The following is a 9,810-nucleotide window of genomic DNA, read 5'->3' on the forward strand; positions in this document are numbered from 1 at the left end:
ATCCTAAACCAGCAAACATCAGAAAATTGATTTCAAACAAAAAATCCTCGGATCCCCCTTCGTCCCCCGCACCCCCCCTCATCCCTCGTCCCTCGCACAGGCCTTCGTCCCTCACACCATACCAAATCGCAACCTTGAATGCACCCCCTAGGTCGAAGCTCAACCCGAAGGAAATCAATTGCAACCCCTTCGCCTAAGCTCAACCCGAGATTGTGGGTTTGCGATGGTCTCATGATCTAAGATTGCGGTACTTGATGATCTGAGATTGCGGGTTTGAGATGGTATTCACTGTGATTTTGAATGGATTATGGTTTGATTGTGGGTTGATTTTGGTTTGTTTAGGTTTTGATGGAGAGCAGATGGAGATGATCGATGGAGATGGGGGAGATCGACAACAGAGATGTGTCGGACTGAGATGGTTGAGTCAGCGTCGGCGTCGGACTGAGATGCTTGCGTCGGCGTCGGCGTCGGCGTCGGACTGAGGCAATGCACAGAGAGCAGCGACGAAGAGAAGTTTAGAGGACGGTGCAAATGAGAAACGGGCTAGCACATACGAATTGATTCTCTGTGGTGGAGTGTATTTCTTTTAGAGTGTTTTTTCCTACGTGGCTTGAGATGAATGGAGGGCTGTTTTTGTGGGATTTGCAGCCCGACCGTTGTGAAGTGCTTCTCAACCAGAATTTGTAATATCAAACCTAGAATTTTTTTTTAATCTTTATTTGAATCTGGTTGTATCTTCTTAGATAATTTAAAGGTTGGACTTGCAATGGATTCTGACATGGGACATGCAGAAATGAGGGTGAGGTAGGACCAGCAAATAATGAGGGTGATGAGGTAGGACATGCAGATGATAAGTATGATGAGGTGGTACATGCAGATAATGAGTGTGATGAAACCATTGCAGAACCTAAGGTTGGAATGACAATTTCATCGGTAGAAGAAGTTTTGTCTTACTATATTGGTAAGCAGAAGGGGTATGTGGTGTGTAAAAGGAATTCTAAATAGGGAGACGATGGGAATGTCAAATGGTTTACATTGGTGTATGCGTGACAAAGCACATCAAAGAGTAAGGCTGCCACTTTTCTCAAGCCAACACAAACAGAGAAGATATGGTGATGGCTAAGATTAATGCTACACTGAATAGCGAAGATGGATATACCCTGTCTAAAGTAAACTTGGATTACACACACGTTGGTTTCTTGAGCATGAGATATTGCTAATGCTACTACGTGCCTCAAACAATGTGTCAATATGAACTACAAAAATCTTTCACCCCCAATGATATTTTCAGAACTATCAACCCAGCAATTACACCCCAGCAATATTTTGTCAAAAGAAAAAAAAAAGGCATGAATACAAGATATAAAGTTTATGTTAGCTATTTCATAATCGGCTTTATGTTTATTAATACAATTCAGTTCTTGCTGACTGGCATCTTGTGCTTAAGAGCAGAAACTTGGCAAGCCGGCATTGATTACAAGTGTAGAAGATTAACCCTTCATTTGATTCTGAAGACATTTATAGCAGGAGCTCACATAGACATTTGTTTGCAGCTGATCTGCAAAGTATTATCTAAATTATCCCCATTATACGTTTGCAGTGTAACTTCTAGTCTCCTACAACACTCATTTACAAGATTATATAGCAGCTAACATATTCAATTCCCCATATATACTTTATTGATTATTTCAGTTTGACTACACAATTCGTATTGTAAAGTACCCTAAATTAGAGTTTGGTGTCAAGTTTGGACAATATATGGGCACTTAAACCTGCAACTTTTTGTTTGCGACAGTAAAGATTCCCTAAAGCTTTTTTCTGAATTCTAAAACCTATATCAATATTTATTAAGCATTTTATTTATATTGTTTATAGGATCTACATATTATGTCTATCAAAAATTAGACCCTATACAGTTAGCTAGCTTTGAGCATTCCATCGATTTGACTTGAGTAAGGTTTTCTTGACAACCTCAGAGGTGATTAGAAGATTATAAATTACTAGTTTATGTGAAGACCAGACTCATAATGCGTTCAACCCAAACCATATACATATGTAAGCTAAAAATTTAACGTGGGTTTTCAAGATTAATAGAGTATTCATTCAATAATCAATCACATATATACTTCTAAGTTTCTGTCCCTTCCACTATTATTCTAAATTTGTTTGCTATTTTCAGTCATTTCATGCATGATTTTTGAGCTAAAGTCTGCCACACGTGATCAATATGGTCTGGTTGCTGACAGAGGCCCATAAAATTTTTTATTGAAATTAATGACAGAGGCCCATAAAAATGAAGTGCTAAAAAGAATCGTGTTATGGCCCTTCCTCCACTCTGTCTGTATTGTGCTATGACTATAAGAACCAAGCTCAATCATTTTTGTAGATTGTTATCTAAAATATATTAAACAGAATAGTATGATTCATGCTTTCCTAAATTAAACTGTTTTTCTCCACTTGAAATACATTCTATAATTTCCTAAATGCCAAATTGCCAATGTATTTCAAGTTAAATACTTTCCTAGATTTTAATCCAATTTTATAAAACTAAACTGTTTTTCTCCTCTTCAAATGCATTCTACAATTTCCTAAATGCCAAATTTCCAATGGCACAAGTTGAATACTTTCCTAAATTTTAATCCAATTTTCGAAAACTAAACTGTTTTTTTCCTCTTTATATACATTCTATAATTTTATAAACTACTATAATCCAAAGGCCATTTCAGCAGACAATTTCATAAACTACTTTGCATTTCAGCTGGATTTTCTAGGCTCGATTTAGCTATCGCATTGAGCAGGAGACATATCTTAGCAAACATAAATCCATAGAGTAATTCGAGGGACAATTCATGCAAGAAAAATTAAAACAAAGAAGAAATTACATGATAGATAGATATAAAGTAACAACCTCAGTTTTTACGTGAGGGAACCCAAACCATGGCGTAAATGGAGATATGCACTACGGTAACAACCAGCGGCGATAGTAGGCTCAGTGGTGAGGGGGCTGACCTCAGGCTTTGGGGAGTCCAACAGATGGGAGGCGGCAGAGCTCTTAGGATTTCAAATTTGGGAGAGGACGCCGGAGGGGCTTGGGTTTCAAGCTTTGGGATGGAGTGACAGTGGCTCAATATGAGGTTACAGCCACGAATTCGAGGGATGGAGGCAACGGTTGTGAAGGTGGCGACGGTGGCTCAATGGTGACGCTCCAGGCCTTGGGGAGTCGACGTGTTTTTTATTTGGGAGAGGGTGGAGTCATGGATAGGGCTGAGCACCGACCAAGTCAGAGTCGGTATGGCCATCCTCCGACTCCGACTCTGACATGTTCATCCTCCACTCCGACTCTGACTTGTCGGAGCGGAGTCGGATTTGGACTTTGTTTTTTTCTGTGAGCTTTTAAATTTAATTTTTTTCAAAAATCACAATCTAAAGTAAATAATTTACTTTTTACTAAAAACATAGCAAAAAATAAAACTAAATAAAAACAAGTAACATACTAAGTTATTAACATGCTTCAAAAAATTTAAAAAAAAAAATTAAAGATGACTAATCACTGCAATAAACATCCACTCCCATCAATGCATCATCAATCATCCACATCCAACTAATCACTTCAAGTCTACAATAAAAATCCACACCCATCATCTATCAACCACATCCAAAATCATCAGCACCCATCATCCACATCAATCATAATAATATGTTCTTACAACGATTACAGCAAACATTTTTTAAGTTCTAATTTTGAAAAAAAGAGAAACCCAACATTTTCTAAGTGCCAACCAAATTAAATGTTACAAAAAACAAACAGATTACAACAAATTAAATGTTCCAAGTGCCACACTGCCATTCCAACTTCTAAGTTAAGCTTAAAAAAATATGAAAAGATTTTAGTTTGAAAATATTTTGCTATGCCAACCAGAAAATGATAATGACAACAGAGCTAACTATGAATTTTGCCATGCACTAAATATCCATTATCCTCCATGAATTTCACAGAGAATAACATTAATACCATGAAATTTAGAAGTTCCCGAACTCCAAGAATTATATAACAGTTCAAGACTAACAAACTCCAACCACTAACAGTTCAATGATCTTACAAACTCCAAAAATCAAATGCAAGCATTGTTGATGGTCCTTTCAATTCAACCAAGGAACGTGAGATAAGTTATCCAATTTTTCTTTTCATGATTTTCAAGATTTTCAGCCACAAAACAGACATCAGCAGGACTTTGAGGAAATAATATGACAACTTATGTTGTATATGCACTAAATTAGTTTATCAAAAAGAGGTGATTTCGTCAAGTCTGAATTCCTAAAGGTGATAAAACTTCAACTTTGTACTTATAAAAATGTTCAACTTTGTGGAACACAGATTAACTGCCCAACCACACCATCAATTACAGAAAGAAAATAAAACAGCCAACATGTTCACTAAAACAGTCCCAACTTTAGCATCATATTAATATAAACCACAACACAAACAAAAACAGCTCCAAAAACAAGTATAATCATAGTTTATTCATTCAAAACATCCCAACAAAAACAGCCCCAATATTAACTCAAATTAAAACAGCCCCAGTATAATCACAGTTTTATCCAATCATTCAGTGCAACAACAAAAAAACAGCCCCAAACTCATTCTATTTTCGTTACACAGATTTTACACAAGCTCATCAACTGCAACATCCATCCAAACAAGTATAATCACAGTTTATTCCTTCAAAACATCCCAACAAAAACAGCCCCAATATTAACTCAAACTCATCAACTGCAAGTCTGCAACATCCATCCTATTTTAGTTACACATATTTTATACAAACTCATCATCACAAAATTACACAGATTTTACACACTCATCAACACAAAATTACACAGATTTTACACAACTATATCATCACAACATTACACAGATTTTACACAACCATATCATCACAACGCAAAATTACACAGATTCACATTTTACACAGAGAGAGAAGACGAAGGGAGAAGAGAGTGAGGCTTACCGTGTCGACCGCTGCCTGCGGGGGTGGTTACTGGGTCAGGGTGAGGTCACGCGGTGACTCGGCGAGAGAGAGACGAGAGTCGGGGGGGACTGGATCAGGGTCAGGGGGACTGGGTCAGGGTGAGATCGGGGGGGACTGTCGCAGGTTGAGATCGAGACTCGCAGGGAGAGAGAGAGAGAGAGAGAGAGAGAGAGGAAGCCGAAGGAAAATGGAAATTATGAGGGAGGGACTAAGGGAGAGAGAGAGAGAGAGAGAGAGAGAGAGAGGAGAGTGACTGGGAGAGGGCCTGAGGTCGCGCCGGGCGCACCCCGCCGGGGGGTGTTGGAGCCGTTCGAAAACGGCGCCGTTTTCTTTGATTTTTATGGATACACTAAATTTAATTTTAATCTTTGTTTAGGGCTTTAACCCTAAGTTTTTTTATTTATAGTTTTTATAATTGTTAGTATTGATTATTATTATTAATTATATGTTATTATGTTATCATTTATCATAGATTCATATAATACTTTTAACTTCTTATTATACTATAGTATCTAATTATATGATATCGACTTATCATTTTATTTATGATTTTTAAAATTTTTTCCATCACTCAATTTAATTGTTAGTATTAATTAATGAAAATTATTATTTAAATTGATTTGTACTATATTGACTAAAATTTAAATATAATTATTATACTAGTATTATTATACATTGGTATTAAATGTAGACTATAAATCTATAATGTTATTATTGTTAGTATTTATACTTGTACTATATGATTGATTATTGAAAATTACATATTATTATACTATAGTATTACATGTTATAGTCTATAGACTTGTACTATAGTTTTTATAAATAGTATTTAATTACATGTTATTAACTCATTATACTTTTACTATAACCAGTATCTAACTTATTCTCATTAATAGCTAAAGTATAATAATTATATATTAGCATAATAGTATTACACGTTTATACATTAGTAGTTAGTTAGTTACATATTGTTTTACTAAAGTATTCCATATTATTATATTAGTATTTAACTTAATTATGTACTAGACATATATTTTATATTTAATTTATTATACTAGTTACTAGTGATTATATATTATAGAAAAAATCTATTCATCATCCCAACTCCCTTCATCTCATGAAATGACATTAAATGATAGGATTACAAGTAAAATGTAATAAATAATTTTCAATTACCTAATGCCACATCATAGGATGATGAAATGATGATGGAAATTGGGATGATGTATATATTGGAACATTGGTTATTATACATTACTATTATATGTTTTTATACTTTAGTTATTATATATTACTGTTACATGTTATTATACTTTAGTTATTATACATTAGTATTACATGTTATTATAAAGTTATATATTAATCATTAGTGTTTATCTATTTGTATTACATGTTATTATATATTAGTAATTTAATTGATTAGTATTACATATTATTACGCATTTTAGTGCTTATACATTAGTATTACATGTTATTATATTTATATAATAGTATGATGTTTATATATAGAAATCTATTATTAATCAATTTAGTTTATATATATTATAATATAAATATATTATTTAATAATAATGAGCTCATGCTACTATAGTATGGAGTTTAACTAATTATATAAAATATAATTATATAAAATTGTTATGACTAATATGTAATTATTTTATAAAAATTATTATAAAATATATATTATCGGTGTTGGAGTTGGAGTTGGAATTAAAGTCGGATGGCAAAGTCGTAGTTAGACCGGAGTTGAGTCAAAGTTGGTTCGGAGCGGAGTCGACTCTGACTTCTCAGAAAAAAAAACCTTTAACTCTGACTCTAACTTGGATTGTCGGATTTGAAGTTGAAGTGAAGTCAGAATTGAATTATCAAATTTTTAATCAGTACTAATCGTGGACGGGAGGGAGGAATGGAGGTGTTATGAAACCAAGCGATTTGGGCCACAACAGAAAAGGGTCTTGGTTGGGCCATGAATGAAGTACTGGGGATGGGCCTTGAAGTAGTTTACTGAAGGGACATCAAGTTCGAAGGAAGAAACATAGCGTTTAATTTCAATGTTCTAGAAGATAGCTTTTGTCTTTTACTATTTTACCCTTTTTAATACTGTTATAGCTTTCCATGTGTAATGACTTAATTGGTGGGGTTTGTTACCTTTTGAGCGAATATAGTAGTGATATGCAAACTTCTGAAAATTCCTACTCCGCCTGACTTCCGCTCCCGACTGAGCTGGAATTGCAGTACCTCCAAATAAAGAGCCAGAGTTGGAATTAGAAGCTCCAAGTAGCTCTGAACTTCGATTTTAATTCTAATTTTTTTTTAAAAAAATTTAGATATAAAACAATATCGTTTTACATCTGGATTTAAAAAAAAAAAATTAAACAATACCGTTTCACTTAATGTGGATAGGCATCGTTTCATCACACGGGGGGTTCAAAATGCAGGACCCCTCTTCCCTTCTTCCTTCTCCTTTTTCTTTTCTTTGAACCAGTGAACCTCTCGAATCTCGCCATCTCGTTCCCTCTCAGTTGTTATCGTTCCACTTTAAGCCTTCGTAGTGCGCAACACTCCGTTCCCCTTCACTTCTCAAGCCAGCCTCCATTCTGGTAAGTTTATGATTTTGAGCCCTAAAATTGATTTAATTTTATGTTTTTTTTCCATGTTGTTGGATTGCCTAGAATTAGTTATTTTGGGATTAATTGTTGTGATTCTTGTGAAGTTGTGTTGTACTAAGGAAATATAGCAAAAATTGAATATGGTTGATGGCAACGGACTGTGCAAACCAGTATGCATGCAATGTGTTTAATAAAATGTGTATGAAATTTTATGGATGATTTGTGTTTTATTGCTTTGTTTCTATGTTGCTGGTGGTGCTGATGGTGATGCTTTTGTTTTTGTTGTGAAAATTTTTCTTGCAACAATTGTAAAAGGTCTGAGTGAACCATTGAATTGATGAAGTGATGAACTAGTACGATGTCTAATGAGAACCATTGAATTCTTACCAATAAGGACATGATCAAGAGTCTTGCAGCAATATATCACTTAACAATAGTGTTCACACTCTACCAGAAAAATATTCATAAAATAATTTAATCCCATATTCTATTTTAAGAAATCGAACCAAATTAATTAGTCATACGTTTAATGGTATTAATCTTCTATGCTAATTTGTTTTTGTGTTTCAAGGCAATTAATATATATTTTGCAGTCGATATTCGTTCAGCTAAAGCAAGATTATAAAATATTGGGATATTCGTTTATGCGTGTGTCAGTGTGTGTAGTAGCATATATACTATTGATCATTTAGTTTTAAAACCTGTAAAATAAGTCATATTCAATGACCCGTGGCCTCTTGGAACGACATGTATCATGAATTATATTAATGCAAATGCGTGATCTTTTCCAAGGAATATCTGATTACGTACATGATCATCATAATTATTTGTATATATTAATTGGATTTTGGATTTTTCTCTATCTTAAATAAGTTGATGCCTTTTAATATAGTCTAGTTATTTTTTGAACTAATTTTTTACTTCTAATCTATTTTTTCAGCTTCTTTGATTGTGATATAGATTCTAGACCCAATAGAGATGATCTTTTACAAAGGGATATGTGGCAAATGCCAATGCTACAGCTCCTACACCGGTAGGTACTCCCATCCCTAGAGCTACATTTAAGGCAGCCACATCTAAAGTAGCTACATCTTGTATTAGTAGTCGACTCCCACTTCCAGTAGATATAGAGGATGATGATATATTCAATGAAGATGAGGAGATGCCTATTGAGCACGATCAACCACCACGGCTTCCTAAAAATAGGTCGTGAACATGAGAGCATTTTACCAAAATTCCTGGTGATATTACAAACCCGCTAGCAAGATGCCATCATAGTGGGCAACTTTGTGGATGTCATTCAAAGAAGCATGGCACTAGTGTATTAATGACACATCTAAATGGTTGCCAACGATATAAGATCACGAAGGGATTGGCGGCCACTGCTCAGACCAACCTTAGTTATGCAACTTCTACGGCTACTGATGGTACACAGGCTAAGAAATTGGTCATCCCTCAATACAGTGAAAAGATGTTGAGGGGCATGCTTGCAGAGATGATAATTACTGATGAGATGCCTTTTACCATAGTCGACAAAAGAGGTTTTCGAAAGTTTCTAAACTTTGTTGAGCCACGATTTCTCACTCCATCATGATATATGGTGATGCGAGATTGTATGAAGAGGCATGTGAAGGACAAGGTGGAGATGAGAAATATGTTTATTACCATTGGCCAGAGAGTATCATTTACGACTGACACATGAACGTCTATACAGAACGTCTACTACATGTGTATCATAGCACACTACATTGACAGTGAGTGAATTTTGCATAAAAAAATTATTGGTTTCAAAGAAATTGTAGATCATAAAGGTGCATCCATTAGAGCGAAGATGAATAATTGTATAAAGGACTGAGGAATTTGAAAAGTGTTGTGTATTACAGTTGACAATGCCAATGCTATGAAAAAACAATTGATTGGTTTAAGCGGAACACGACAGTGAAAGATGATGTCTTTTGGGTCCACGAGTTTATTCATGTTCGATGATGTGCTCATATCATCAACATTATAGTTGTTGAGGGGTTAAAAGAGGTTGATGATTCCATTACTCGAGTTCGCAACATTGTGCGATATGTGAGGGATTCCCCCCAAAGGCTTGTCAAGTTTAAGGCAATAGAAGAAAATCTTCAGATTGGATGTTCTAGTATGTTGTGCTTGAACGTTCTGACTTGATG

General features: G+C 34.9%; 1 protein-coding gene across 37 annotated transcripts in view; it reads right to left on the reverse strand.

Annotated features, from left to right (window-relative positions):
* Positions 1-5,296, reverse strand: part of LOC121241004 (tRNA-splicing endonuclease subunit Sen2-1-like) — a 30,842-nt gene extending 25,546 nt beyond the window's left edge. For 21 of the 37 annotated variants that reach the window (XM_041138546.1, XM_041138564.1, XM_041138568.1 and 18 more), the window contains exon 1: positions 5,007-5,232. The gene's annotated coding sequence lies outside the window, so the exon portion shown is untranslated. Of the gene's footprint in view, positions 1-2,908; positions 3,365-5,006 lie in introns of those variants that run through there. The other 16 variants (XR_005935623.1, XR_005935627.1, XR_005935626.1 and 13 more) reach the window with 3 other exon arrangements.
* Between the last annotated feature and the right edge of the window lie 4,514 nt (positions 5,297-9,810).

The sequence above is a fragment of the Juglans microcarpa x Juglans regia genome, chromosome 7S, assembly GCF_004785595.1.
Source record: "Juglans microcarpa x Juglans regia isolate MS1-56 chromosome 7S, Jm3101_v1.0, whole genome shotgun sequence".
In the NCBI taxonomy this organism is placed as follows: Eukaryota; Viridiplantae; Streptophyta; class Magnoliopsida; order Fagales; family Juglandaceae; genus Juglans; species Juglans microcarpa x Juglans regia.